Here is a 15,305-nt window from a genome sequence, read left to right on the forward strand (position 1 = left end):
CTGATTAGATGAGGCCCACTCACATTATGGAGAGTACTCTGCTTTACCCAAAGTCTAATTTAAATGTTAATCTCATGTATCAAATACCCTCACAGCAATATCTAGAATAATATTTGACCAAATATCTGCATACCATAGCCTAACCAAGTGGACACATAAAATTAACCACCACAACAGCTAATCAACAAATAATTGAACAATACAGATGTTCCTGGAAGGTGATACATATATAGGGTTTTTATAGATAGAAGCCCCATGTGACTTCTCAAACTAAGGTTGCTTTCTTTTTTTTCTTTTTTTATTTATTATAGTCAGAGAGAGAGAGAGAGAGAGAGGCAGAGATATAGGCAGAGGGAGAAGCAGGCTCCATGCACTGGGAGCCCGAAGTGGGATTCGATCCCGGGTCTCCAGGATCGCGCCCTGGGCCAAAGGCAGGCGCTAAACCGCTGCGCCACCCAGGGATCCTTTTTTTTTTTTTAATTTATTTAAAGGTTGCTTTCAACCTGTAGCTTGACCCTGCTAGTTCCTGAAGCAATTTATTTTCTTAAAAGATTTTATTTATTCATGAGAGAGAGAGAGGCAGAGACATAGGCAGAGGGAGAAGCAGGCTCCCCACAAAGAGCCCAATGCGGGACCCCATCCCAGATCCCGGGATCAGGACCTAAGCCAAAGGCAGTCGCTCAACCGCTGAGCCATCCAGGTGTCCCGTTCCTGAGGCAACTTAAACAGGGGCATACAACAACACAATAATTGGTAGGTTCAGGGACCTTAGGCTTGAGCCCTGGAGGATTGGTAGTTGAGAGAAGGACTGCTCTTCTTAAACTGCTCTTCACCTATAGTGAATAGTGAGCATACTCACACCTAGTTATTCTTCGAATCCCCACTGGCTTTGTTCAGTCTAGAAAAGTCTACCTTGGATTCTTGTTTTGCATTCCAGTTCCTCAATCCAAGGCTCAATGGCTGCCCTAAACCTCAACTTACTTGACCAGAACCCAAACTCTCTCTGCCCTAAACTGGGGCTGCTTCAGTCTACCAACAGCAACTATCAGCCTGACTCCAAACATCACTACATGGGTGTTCTTCAAGGCTGGAGTTTGTTGTGTCCTTTTGAATGCTTCATTTGGGTTCTGTGCCCAATTCCAATGTGTGTGGGGTTGGGAGGTGGTCTCCCTCACACCAACAAGCAATTCTCCAGATACCAGCTGGGTGTCCTACAATTCAACTCAATTCTGACAGTATCTATGGGGAGATAGCATCAGTTTTCACAAGTTAAGGGTTCACTCCCACAAGACTGCCCCCACCTCAGTGTCAGGTTAGCACCTATGTTTCTGACCAACCAGCTATACATTGTACAGGTCTAATTACATACACATGATTTGTTAAATCATTGACTACTGGTGATTGATTCAACCTCCAGGCCTTCTCCCCTCCCTGGAGGTCAAGGGGCAGGGCTGAAAGCTTCAACCCACTAATCACAAGGTTAGTTCACCTGGCAACCAACCCCCATCCTTAGGTGTGATCCCAAAGTCACCTCAATGACATAAGAAAGACACCTTTATTGCTTTCATCACAGGAAGTTCCAAGGGTTTTAGGAGCTCTGTGCTAGAAACAGGGAAGACCAAATATATATTTATTGGAAATCACAATGTCACAACTCTACTTGGAATGCTTTCTCCCCAACACCCATTCCTTTTCAATTTCCTTACCCCTGGAACCAACATATAGACTGTTCAATTCTCCTATTTTTTTTTCCTGTCCTTCCTCAGGTTCCATGGCTTCCCTCCAGCCTCAGCCAGCTTACAAAGATTATGGCAGTAGATGTGAAGGTGAATGATCCAATAGTAAATATGAACAATCCCACTTACCCACTCTGCAAGGTAAGACTGACAAATACTTTTATAGAACTGAGCACATCCAGATTTGAGCGAGGATTCAGCTTATGAAAGTGAACGAAGAAAACCTCATTTAAATTGTAGTCAGGAGGCTAGCAGGGGCACTCTCATGCGCTACCACTAGTCAGAAATTACCTACCCCCATCAAAAAGAGGAGTACCTTGCATTCACAACAGGAAAAAGCCTACTTGACTACTCCAGAAGAAGGAGGGATTTCTCCTTGCCCAGTAACAATCTCAGCCAATAAAAAATTACCACAAGGCACCCAATGAGAAACCACCACCACCCTGAACTCTTGATTTCCTCCAAAGTATTTTTGTTCAAAGCAGAGCCTCCCAACTTCCTCCTTTTCTCTGTACAGTTTCCCTCTTTTGTTCTCCAGTCTTATCTATGGTTTGCCATAGCTTGCATATCCTGAATTGAAATTCCTCTGCTATTCCCAAATCAACCCATCTTGCTGGCAAAATAAATGGCTGTTTCACTTTTAAGCTTGACAAGCTAAATCTTGTCGAAACAAAACTCTTAAAAGCATACAGTATAAACAACAATACAGTCATGATATCTCTGCTAGTCTCAGTTATTTTAACCCCGTTGCAAAGGAACTTTCTTTGTATTGCAATCACATATTCTAAAGTTATGATCTTAACAGGAAAATGAGCTACAGAAATATTTTTAAGTGAAAAAATAAGAAAAACTGACTATAAATATATTTTAAAATATCTATTAAGTATATTAAGGTAGATTGTCCAAGAGAGCCTAGTTTTTATATTGGGTACCTCTGAAAAATATTTTTTTCACCTAACATACATTTTTTAAAATACTAGATGACAGCTTTAATATTAACTTATATTGATATACCTAATTATTTGATATTTGCTATTCATTCCTTGCTTTTTTTTTTAGTGTCAATGTCTTTATCTTCCCCAAATGGACTGTGAGCTCCCTAAAGGCAGCAAGCCATGTCAAATTTTTATTGATCACCACTCACCTCCTCTCACCCCACCCTCACCCTCAGCTACTATGACTGACTGATACAGAATTCAGACTTGGGCAGGTGTTAGGAGCCCACTGGGCAAGAAAACAAGATGAAGAGAGAAGTACTCTCATCTGAGACAATAGGAGACTCTAGGGCCAAAGTGGCTAGCTAAGCCAGACAGGATGCCAGCCAGCCAACATCCAAATGTCAAGGAGAAAGTTAGGGAAAAGATCAAATCCTGGAGGAGTCAGAGATGGGAACAATCAAAATCAGAGTACACTGCCAAAGAAGAGAATCAGGGATACAACAAGATCTAGCAAAATCCAATCAGGACCAATTGGGGCAAAAGAAGTCCCAGCAATTGCCTGAAGTGTCTGCTAGCCTTTGGGCCTGGTTTCATAGGCCTGCAAGGGAGTGTTGAAAAAGAAGAGTCGGTAACTCAGCCCAATGTGAAGAGCCAAGAATGGGATGGACTCATATTTCCTATGGTGCCTTTCACATAGTAAATTGTCAGTTAATATTAACTGGGGTATTCAAGCAATAATTAGTTACACACCATCCTTGTCGTCTAAAAGTTAATGTGGCACATTAGCATGCACAAGAATAAAATAGATCAAAGTTTAGAGCACACCCCTAAATCATGGGACTCTTTTATGATAGGAAAATGAGAACTGCTTCAGAAGCCTGCAAGTCTCAGAACAGTTATGATGAGGCACATGGAAGAAAGAAGGAATGGAAAAGAAGCTCATAGTTAATGAATACCAATGCATTACCAGGTGCCTTTATGTATTTGGCTTAATTCAATCCTTCAAGGCATATGAGGTCCCCTCGATTTTACAGTTGAGAAAACTGGAGAAACTTTAAGTACCTTTCCAGAGGTCACATGGTCAGGATTCAAATGCAAATCTATATAATTCCAGAAGCCATGTTTTTTTTCGAATATTCCACCCTCTACCTTATGAACCAGGTTGGGAAAAGGCGCAGATTGGTCTAAGTAGAAAATCTGAGAGTGGTAACATGCCCAGAGGCAGGACAAGAGGGATCTCTGAAGGAGAGGAATAGGTCACTCCTTGAAAAGGTACTGCAATTCAACAACACTCTTTGTGACTTGGTTTGGTTGACCTGCAGTAACCAAGCGATGGTCCACGTAGCACCAGCTACTAGTTACTAAAGATCTACTGTGTATGAATCACCTATGCTAAAGCTTTACATATATTAAATTCTATCACTTCCAAAGCATTTTCACAGCCACTGTTTCACTTGGCTGATAGAAGGACTTGGATATTTTTTTTTAAAACACCAAGAAGCCCTGTTTTAAAAAATGGGAAACAGGGATCCCTGGGTGGCACAGCGGTTTGGCATCTGCCTTTGGCCCAGGGCGCGATCCTGGAGACCCGGGATTGAATCCCACATCGGGCTCCCAGTGCATGGAGCCTGCTTCTCCCTCTGTCTGTGTCTCTGCCTCTCTCTGCCTCTGTGTGTGTGTGTGTGACTATCATAAATAAATCAAAATTTAAAAAAAAATAAAATAAAATAAAATAAAAATGGGAAACGTTATGATAGGAATAATAACCCAATACTGAAATCTTGATGTCTAGGCTGGAACTGCCTGATTTCCTCCTATCTAAAATCAAAATTGGTCCAAGGACTGAAGCAGGACTGAACTGCAGGTGGGAGAACAGGTAGCCCCTGACTGTGGAGGAAGAAAAACAACAAGGCTGGGAAATAAGGAGTATTTGATGGCAATCTCATTCAAGAATGCCACAAGCCCTGGACATCCAAATCAAGGGACATCTTGAGTTTGACAACTTTGAGAATGTGACAGATTTGTGTGAGAATTCCCACACCACAACAAATGCAACAGAATTTGGAGTGATGGAGTTGAACAGGACACCCCCAGCAGCAGCAGATGCTGGGGCCCATCACCTCCTATTAAATCATTTCATTCCCCCCACCCCTCACCCCCAGGTTCCATGATGGTCTCCTGCTTTGCCTACAGCTTCTCCAACCACTCCTTTGTCTCTTGCAAGCTCCTTTCAGTCTTTCAATAAATATTCCCTGCTCACCAGTCACTCAGTTGTACAAATCAGAAATTTAAACATTTTCCTTAACATTTCCTTTTACCCCCACGTCCAAATTACCATGAATTACTATCAATTTTACCTACCAAATATCTTGTTAATCTGTTCACTTCTCCCCATCACCACTAAGTCCGGCCCATGACATAATCACCTCTGGCCTTGATGACTAAGGAGCCTCCTAGGATAAAATCCCAGCTCTGCCACACTCCAGCTGTGTGATCTTGGGCAAGTCTCTTCACTTCTCTGAGCTTTGGGTTCCTTACAGGTTATGTGGATATAATAACTAGCCACCTAATCATGAAGATTCCATAATAATCTGTATAAAAACCCTTACAACAATGCTTAACACAGAGTAAATGGAATGCAAATGATAGCTTTGTACATTTTATCTGCATTCACATTTCCCCAGCCACTCATTCATTCTCTACACTGTAGCCAAAGTGTCAATTTCCAAAATAAATATGATCATTTCCTCCCACTGAAACTTCTAGTTGACTGACACTGCCTTGAAGGTAAACTCATAACTCCCTAACATAGGCTAAAACAACATAGTAGGTGGATTTCTACAGCATGAAGCCACAACTGAATTTCCCACTCTACTCTAGAACCTTCCTACTATTTCAACGGACCTTATCTTCATTCCTCATGCTCAACCTGCTTCCTGCCACCCCAAGACCTTGTTCTGCTTGCTTTGAATGTTCCCATTCCTTTTTCCTAACTGCTCCTCATCCTTCTGTACTCAGCTCAAAACTCACTTCCCCAAAGAACACACTCCAAACTAACGATTTATAAACACTATCAAATGGTCACATACCTTTCCTGTACTGCACATATCACAGGGGCCATTGTTATTTCTTTGTGTGAAAGAAGGATTCGTTTCTGCTCCCCCTACTTAACTGGGTGCTCAGTGACATTAGGAACTTGATTTTCTGCACTGCTAATTCAGTTGCTTGTAGCATGTGTCTGGCACATAATAAGTGCTCAACACATTGATAGACTAAATGAATGGAAAAAATGAATCTAACTTGTATAGAGAAATCAAATGGCAGCAAAAAGAATTTACAAATTGAAGCTCTAACTCTGCAGATGAGATTGTAAAATAGTCTGGAACTTGAAATGGTTATGAACCTGTAAAAGCAAAAGCTCTGAGACCGGGACATCTGGGTGGCTCAGTGGTTGAGTTCCTGCCTTTGGCTCAGGTCGTGATCCCGGGGTCCTGGGATTGAGTCCCACATCGGGCTCCCTATGGGGAGTCTGCTTCTCCCTCTGCTGTGTCTCTGCCTCTCTCTGTGTGTTTCTCATGAATAAATAAATAAAATCTTGTTGAATTCACTGTGACAACTAAGCAGGATTTTAAAGTTTGGAGCGTGTGTGTGTGTGTACACGTGCACATTTATAGACTTTCACTTCATAGTTTTTTTTAATCACACAAAGGCTATTTTTGAAAGGAAAACAAAAAATTGGAAAAAGAGAGAGTCCCTGGGGCAGAAGAGAGACCTATGTCCACCTGGCCTTCTGTCCTGCCAGCCGCATTTCAAGGGAATTGTTCCTGTTCCTATTTTTCTCTCTCTTTGTTTTTGAATAGAACTGCTGGAATGACCCAGCTCTGTATTGAATGCTTTCACCTTCAAAACTCAGCATTTCCAAGTCAAAGCTCTATCCTCCCCATCCCAAGCAGTCTTGATCTGCCTCATTTCTGTTGTTTAGGCTTGGTCCCTAAGTGTCCTCAAAGCAGTTGCCGAGCGGCCCTGGCCCAGCATTTCTGTTAGCTTCCCACTAACTACACCCCTTTGGTGGAGAGAGTCAAGGCCGCTTCACGGTCTAGCCCATGGATTTAAAAACCACAGGTTGAGACTTATTAGTGAGTTTGAAACAAACGGAGTGGGCCAAGATGAGACTTTTTAAATGGAACAAAGTAAAACAGAAAAGAGAATACCAGACTGCATTGCATATAACAAGGTTCATCTTGCACAACTTTACAAATTTGATTATGTGTGTATGTATTCAGTTATGATAGAAACCAAATTTGGCCATGATAAAAATGCTTGATAGCTACCACTTTAGCATAATATTCTACTGAGGGCTGCCTTGTTGTGCTGGGCCATACAGGGTATGAAGCAGACAAGCATTCTTCCCTCCCAAGGAGCTTAGTTCAGGAGTTTAGCCCTTATGTAAATAACTGATACAAGAAAGACAGTAGTAGGTGTCATAAGAGAGCCATGAATAAAGTTTGCAGATAATAGATAACAATTTAGCCTCCGTGATAACAAAATGCTATTTATAATGTTTATTGAGTACATTTGTGTCAGGCAATGTGCTAAGTACTTTACAGGCATAATCTTAGTCAATCCTCATAACAACACTATGAGATAAAGCCCATTCCAGACCCTATGTTAGAGAAGTAAAAATGGAGTTTCAGAAACATTGAGCAAATCATCCTAGGTCCCATAGCTCCTTAAAGTGGCAGAGCCAGGACTCAACAGCAGTGTCAACGTCCTACTGTTGTAACAATACCTGCCAAAATGTATCTACTCATACTACTTCTCATAATACCAAGGAAATACTCACAGTAGACCCTTCTTATTTACCAGTTGGGTACATTTAAGTTCCCGGACCAAAGCAAATCCTCAAAAGTCCCTTCACTCCTTACAAAATCAGTTCTCTCCCACTAAAACAGAATTTCTCTTGTCATGAGACCCTGATGCAAAACAACAACAAAAAAGGAGAAAGAGGATCATTATGTGATGTGTCCTTGGTTGCTTCACATTCTTTATGTCTTTAGGCTCATAAACATAAGCAGGAAGACATTAATATTTTTCCCAAAGGCAATCAACCAATTCCTGCATAAATTTTCTTTTACATCCAGGAAGTTCACTATAAATATGAATGGTGTTTTTAAGCTAATAAATGTTAATATGCTTAGCTCATTAAACCTTCTTTAGAATAATCTATAGCAAGGGAGGGTTTATTAACATCCATATGCCCATCTGTATGTCTGCCAGGGGTATATATGGTGCCCAAGGAAACACCAGGCAAGCCTTGGCCCGAGCACAGCCTGGGAGTGAATGCTGCTACCTAGGGCATCTGCTGCCAGGGCTAGGCAGCCAGTCCAAGGAGCATTCGAGTGTGAATAGGAGGGGTAACACGGGATCAGTCCTTTTGAAAGAAACTGGCTAAGATATGTGAGGAAGAAAGAGGAAAACAGAAGCATGAACTATAACTTAGATTATTCTCATATGAATTTTTTTTCTAAAATGCCTCCAGATCATTGAAATTTTAATTATTAAATATTAGAAAGCTTCAAAGAAATCTCTGCAATGTATATGTAAATTAGAAAGCACAGCCATGGGGGATGCCTACGTGGCTCAGTCAGTTGAGCCACTGACTCTTGGGTTTCAGCTCAGATCATGATCTTGCGGTGGTGAGATCGAGCCCCCCATTGGGCTCTGCACTCAGCATGGAGTCTGCTTCATATTCTCCCTCTCCCTCCTGCTTGCTCTCTCTCTCTCTCTCTCAAATAAAAAAAAAAAAAAAGAAATAAGCCACGGTCACACCTGTGAAGCCATGGTCGCTCAAAGAAATGCTGAAAGCTACTTTTGGCCTCTGTATTTGGGCCAAATCTATTACATATTTTTGATTTTGGTCTAGGTCTTTGGAAGGTTGAATAGCAAATGCTCACATAAACAGCTTTTCAGAACTTGTCCGTGACCAAGGCATAGCATTTGGAATTATCATGAATATCAAAATATTTTGTTTCAAATATAGGTAACCATTCTAGATGATACTTAGACTGAAAATTCCCTTATTACTGCAAGAATAAAATGCTACACTAATAAATGATTGATATATAAATGATCTGTTAAATTTGTGTGCAAGCACAATTATTATGAATGTCAAATATTAAACAGGGAGATAGATTGAAAATAAAAATATTAAAAGAGTGTATTCATTAGATTAATCTATGAGGAAAATTATACACTTTCTGAGCTAATGTTACAAAAATTAAATAATAATTCAAGGCCAAATAATATAGGACAGATTAGTTAATAATTATGATATTTTTTAATTGTTTGGTGTGCTTGTATTTCTAACATGAAACAAAATGATGTCTAAGGACTGAATTTAATTTTCAGGTATGTAATTCCACTTAGGCCATAAATTAAATATGGAATATCAACTTTGTCACCTTAAAATTTCACAAGGAAGAAAAACTCCCAAATCAGTTATAATTATATCCACACCAAACCATCTTCAACTTCCTGTGTAATAGAGAATATAAAGAATGTAATGAAAAAATACATATATTTTTTTAAAGATTTTATTTATTTATTTATTTATTTATTTATTTATTTATTTATTTATTTATTTTAGAGACAGAGAACATGGGACAGGGGGTGGGGCCACGGTAGAGGGAGGGAGAAAAATCTCAGGCAGACTCCACACTCAGTGGAGCTCAACACAGGGATTGTTCTCGCAACCTTGAGATCATGACCTGAGCTGAAACCAAGAGACAGACACTCAATTGACTAAGCAATCCAGGCACCCCTAAAATATTTTTTAGAAGTTTTATTTAAGTAATCTATACATTCAACATGGGGCTCAAACTCACAACCCCCAAGATCAAGAGTTGTCTGCTCTTCTGACTGAACCAGCCAGGTACGCCAGTATTTTGTACTTGTTGATCTCTCACTGCTATTTATTGCTTTAATCACATATATTGCTTAGCTCTGCTCATGACTGAATTTTCTATAAACGATTTTGACTATATGTAGTCCTCTGTTTTTTTTTTATTCAGCATTATATTTGAGGCTCATTTTCTTTCCTATATCATGTTCCACTTTATGTATATGCTTCTAATCTCTAACCATTCTGACTAGACATTGGGGTTGTTTCTTGTTTTGTTTTCTACTATTATTCATAAAGCTTTTCTAAATATTCTTTTTGATGGGGACAGAGAGAGAGGGAGAGAAAGAATCCTAAGCAGGCTCCACACCTAGTGCAGAGCCCAATACAGGGCTCAATCTCACATGACCTGAGCTGAAATCAAGAAATGGACACTTAACCAACTGAGCCATGCAGATGCTCCATTTCTGAGTATTCTTTTACATGCCTAATTATGTACCCGTCCAAGGATGCTAGGATGAATTCCTGGGAGTTGAACCCCTGGGTCATAATGGACAAACATTTTTACCAGACAAGAACAAAATGTTTTCCAAAGTGGTAGCACTAATTCAGACTCCATCCACAGTATTCATATCTATTGTTTCCCCGTAACTTTACAGTATTCTTGTGATACTACCAAAAGCAAAGCTTACAGGGAGAAGGAACAAGGGAATGTGAAAAAAGAATTATTATATGTTCCAGAACATCTGCTCTGTTCTTAGTTCTTCTACAAACTTGCTGTGGGACTTTAGAAGAGTTACTTAATCTTTCTGTGTCCCATTTTAATCACTTCTTGCATAAAGTATTCGGACCATTATGAACTTTCATTCAGCTCTAAAATTCTCATTCTACCCAACATTTGCAAATACTGAGACACAGAATGATGATGTGCTTTGGCTGAAGTCATACATCATAGCAAGGGACCTGAGTTCCTCCTATATAAAGGGTGGGCTAGACTATATGATTGTAGATATCACTTCCTATTTTATGAGTCTGGACTGACAGTCTGTGATTTCAGGGCCAAGATTAACCAGTATGTTTAATGGATCCATTATGACAAACACTAATTAAGTATATGCTATGTGCAAGGCAGGCATCACAAGTACCAAAGAGATAATACAACATGTCTCCTGCCATTGAGGAACTCACAATATAGGAGAATGGATAGGTAAGTAAACCAAGGCGGTTCATACTGTAATGAAATAAGTGCTCTGATGGAGATATGTGCACATCATGGTGGGAAGGGCAGGAGGGGAAACCAGGGACTACTTATTGAAGGAAATGGTGCTTGAAAGGTGTTTTGAAGGGCAAGCTATCTAAAAGATGAAGCAAGGTCTCCAGAATTTATCTCACATTCTTGGTTATTGACTGTCTCCTGTACTCTGGAATGTAAGCTCCAATGAGGGGCTGGACTATCCCTTTGCCTGCCTTATTCTCTACAGTTTCCCCAGCATCTAGCACTGATCCATCTAGCCAAAGCCTGACTCAGAACATTCTCTCGATAAATATTTATGAAATGAATTAAGAATAATAATACCTCATCTTCCTAAAACATTTGACAGTTTACAAAATACTGCTAAACATATTCTCTCAGTTGATCTTATCAGACCCCTTTTGGTACCATCAAAACAGATGGCCTCGAGAAACAGTCTGAGAAATGGCAAGTTATCAGCAGATATTAAAGCCTGATAAGGTTGTTGTGGTCATTTTAATTATATAAAATCTGATCTGATCTTCTTAGCAGATGTTTCCTACACATGAGGAAAGGTTACATCTGAAATGGAAAAAGAATCGCTCTCAAATACAGCATCCATCCTCATTCCTTACTGCCAAAACAACTATCCCCTCGTTAAATGCAGGAGTCATTCTCTTCCATATTACTGCCCCTCCCATCTTGCCTGTATATGTTCAAGAAAGTCAAAAACAAACATAGGGCTGAATGCTGTGAAAATTCAATGCTTGTCGTTTTCTATTTTTATCATGACAATGAATGCTGGATTGTTGCATCTGAACACAAGAATGAGAATTATTCATGTAGAAGAAATCAGACATGGAACAAAGAGCAGCTCTGTAGGAGCAGGGCTGAACATTTCTGAGCTAGTTCAGAACCACTGCCGGAGATTTCTGTTCAATTTTCTATTTCTTATCTTTCTTTCTTGCTTGCTTGCTTTCTTGCTTTAGTTTTGGCAGTGCTGCACTACTGCCTTAGAGCTATATTTTAAGACAATTGCTCCTGATCTTGGTAATGACCCAATTGGGGTCTCTGAGAATCTACCAAAAATGGGCAAATTATGGGCAAAGAGTGGAAGAGCAAGCCTTTAATGCTTTCCGTATCTAAATAGGGTCCATCGGTTATCTTGGTTCTTGGCACCTGTGCTCCTGTCTCACAACCCTTATCACAGTGAAGCTCCCTCACCCACAGGTTAGGTTCTAAAATCAGCATGAAGTGAAAATAGCGGACTCAAAATTACCATTAATAATCATTTAAATTTCACATAAAACACAATAGGGATGGTTTGTATATACTACCTTGTATGTAAAATATATTTTGTGCAAGGAATATCCAGTATAGTATAGATTATATAGAAAATTATATTTCGATATTTGAATTACATACAAAGGAAAGTGCTCAGAATGGAAATCACAGAACTGCACCTATGCTATGACTGTATCTATTGGTATAATTACTGAATGCTTAATACTGTTAGTTTGTAGTCATCATAAAGGCAGGGATCCTGCCCTATTTCGATGACTTCTCTGTCCTCCATCTCTAACTCAGTTCTTCTCAAAAATCGATGTTAACTGACTAACGTTAAGGTGAGATGGGAGGACACAGAGAGTCAGGAGAAGAGATGTGTTCCAGAACAACCGTGCTGTGCCACCATAGTGGCCTAAACAATGACAAACCATCCTATCAGCTGTTAAAACCTAAAGATCACCCTGCTGGTCAGCAACTCTCGTGCTGTCTGCTGTGCTACTCGGCTTCCTTCCTGTCTGCCTGGGGTGAATGGCATATGCGTTCCCAGAAGCCAAATGATAATCATATTTTGTGAATTTAACCCACAATTTTACTTTAAGAATTTCAATGTTTACTATTTTTAAAGTAGAGGCAGACCTCAGAGATGTTGTGGGTACATTTCCAGAGCACCACAAAAAAACATATATAGCAATAAAGTGAATTAAATTAATTTTTTGATTTCCCAGTGCATATAAAAGTTATAGTTATATTATACTGGAGTCTAACAAGTGTGCAATAGTATTATGTCTAAAAAATTACACATCTTGATTTTTTAAATGTTTTATTCACAATTTCTCCATAGCATCCTGTTTGATAGCATTTTACCCACACTAGAACTTCCTTCAAAATTGGTGTCCATTCTCTCAAACTCTGCACTCACTTTACCAATTAAATGTATGGGAATATTCTAAATCCTTTGTTGTCATTTCAACCATCTCTGCAGCATCTTTGCCAGGAATAGATTTCATCTCAAGAAACCACTCTCTTTGCTTTCTTTGCTCATCCATAGGAAGCAACTCCTCGTCTGTTCAAGTTGGATCCTCAGTGTGCAGAAATTCAGTCCCATCTTCAGGCTCTACTTCTGCTTCTAGTTCTCTGCCTATTTCTACCCCATCCCCATCTGCACTTACTGCCTCCCTCAAAGTCATCCATGACAGTTGGAATCAACTTCTTCCAAACTCCTTTTACGTAGACATTTTGACTTCTTCTCACGAATCACAAATGTTCTTAATGTCATCTAGAATGGTGGATCCTTTCCAGAAGGTTTTCAACTGACTTTGCCCAGATCCATCAGAGGATTCACGATCCATGGCAGATAGAACCTTACGAAATGTGTTGCTTACATAATAAGACTTTAAACTCAAAATGACTCCCTGATCCACGGCTACAGAATGGACGTTGTGCTAGCAGGCGCGAAAACATGAGTCTTGCAGTACCCTCGTCTCCACCAGAGCTTTTGGGTGACCAGGTGAATTGTCAGCTAGCAGTAACATTCTGAAAGGAATCTTTTTTTCTGAGCAGTAGGTCTCAACAGTGGGCGTAAAACATTCACCAAACCATGCTGTAAACAGAGGTGCTGTCATCCAGCCTTTGTCATTCCCGTTAGCACAGGCAGAGTAGACTTAGCACAATTCTTAAGGCCCTGGGATTTCCGGAACCATCCATGACATTGGCTTCAACTTAAAGTCACAGGCTATAGTTGCCTTGAAAACTTAGTGCATCGGCCTGTCCTTTGCAGCTTTGAAGCCAGGCATGGACTCTTCCTCTCTTGCTACGAAAGTCCTGGATAGCATCTTCTTCTAATAGAAGGCTGTCTCATCTACACAGAAAAACCTGGTGTGTCGTAGCAGCCTCTTCATTACCCATCCTAGCTAGACCTTCTGGATGGCTTGCTGCAACTTCCACATCAGCACTTGCTGCTTCCCCTTGCACTGTCACATTATACAGATGGCTTTTCCCTTAAACCTCATGAACCAACCTCTCCTGGCTTCGAACTTTTCTTCTGCAGTTTCTTCCTCTCTCTCGGCCTTCATAGAATAGAAGAGAGTTAAGGTCTTGCTACGGATTAGGCTTTGGCTTAAGGGAATGCTGCGGCTGGTTTGATTTTCTGTCCAGACCACTCAAACTTTCTCTGTATCAGCAGTAGGCTGTTTTGCTTATGTATCATTCATGTAGTCACTGGAGTGGCACTTTTAATTTCCTTCGAGAACTTTCCCTTTGCATTCACAAGGAAGCTAACTGGTGCAAGATGCCTAGCTTTCAGCCTGTCTCGGCTTATGACGAGACTTCCTCACTAAGCTTCACCATTTCTACCTAGTGATTTCAAGTGAGAGACACATGACCCCTTTCATTTGAACACTTACAGGCCATTGTAGGGTTGTTAATTGGTCTAATTTAAATATTGTAGTGTCTCAGGGAATAAGGAGCCTCCAGGAGAGGGAGAGAGGTAGAGAAACTGCCAGTCAGTGGAGTCAGTTAATGATTAGGTTCACTGTCCTATATGGGTGTGGTTTGTGGTGCCCCAAAATAATTACAAGAGTAACATCAAAGATCACTGACCAAAGGTCACCATAAGGAATACAATAATAACGAAAAATTTGAAATATTGTGAAAATTACCAAAACATGACAGAGACATGCAGTGAGCAAATGCTATAGGAAAAACAGTGCCAACAAACTTGCTTGACGCACGGTTGCCACAAACCTTCAGTTTGTAAAAAACATAATGATCTGTGAGGTGCAATAAAACAAGGCATGCCTATAATTACTCTTACATGTGAATTTCACATTAAAATCAGCAAACACAAAAGGGAATGGGATTATGACTGAGTTTCATTTTCTTTTTTATAATTTCCTGTATTTCTGAAAGTGTTCTATGATGAGTATGCATTGTTTTGAAACTCAGAAAAACATGTTTAAAATACTAAATATAACATTATCTAACTCTCAGTTTAAGCTATTTTAACCTCTTTTGAGTTACAAAAACTCAGTATTGTACCATTTAGAATTGTGATAAAAGAAAAGTTGAGAACTGTTTGAAAAAGGATCCAATCATTCTAAATATTTTAATTGTTTAAAAGTACTCTTTGTTTCTAACTTGGTGCTATTCTTTTTTTAAAGCTTATTTATTTATTTAAGTAATTTCTACACCCATATGAGCCTCAAACTCAAGACCCC

Source organism: Nyctereutes procyonoides, unplaced genomic scaffold, assembly GCF_905146905.1.
Source record: "Nyctereutes procyonoides isolate TBG_1078 unplaced genomic scaffold, NYPRO_anot_genome, whole genome shotgun sequence".
In the NCBI taxonomy this organism is placed as follows: Eukaryota; Metazoa; Chordata; class Mammalia; order Carnivora; family Canidae; genus Nyctereutes; species Nyctereutes procyonoides.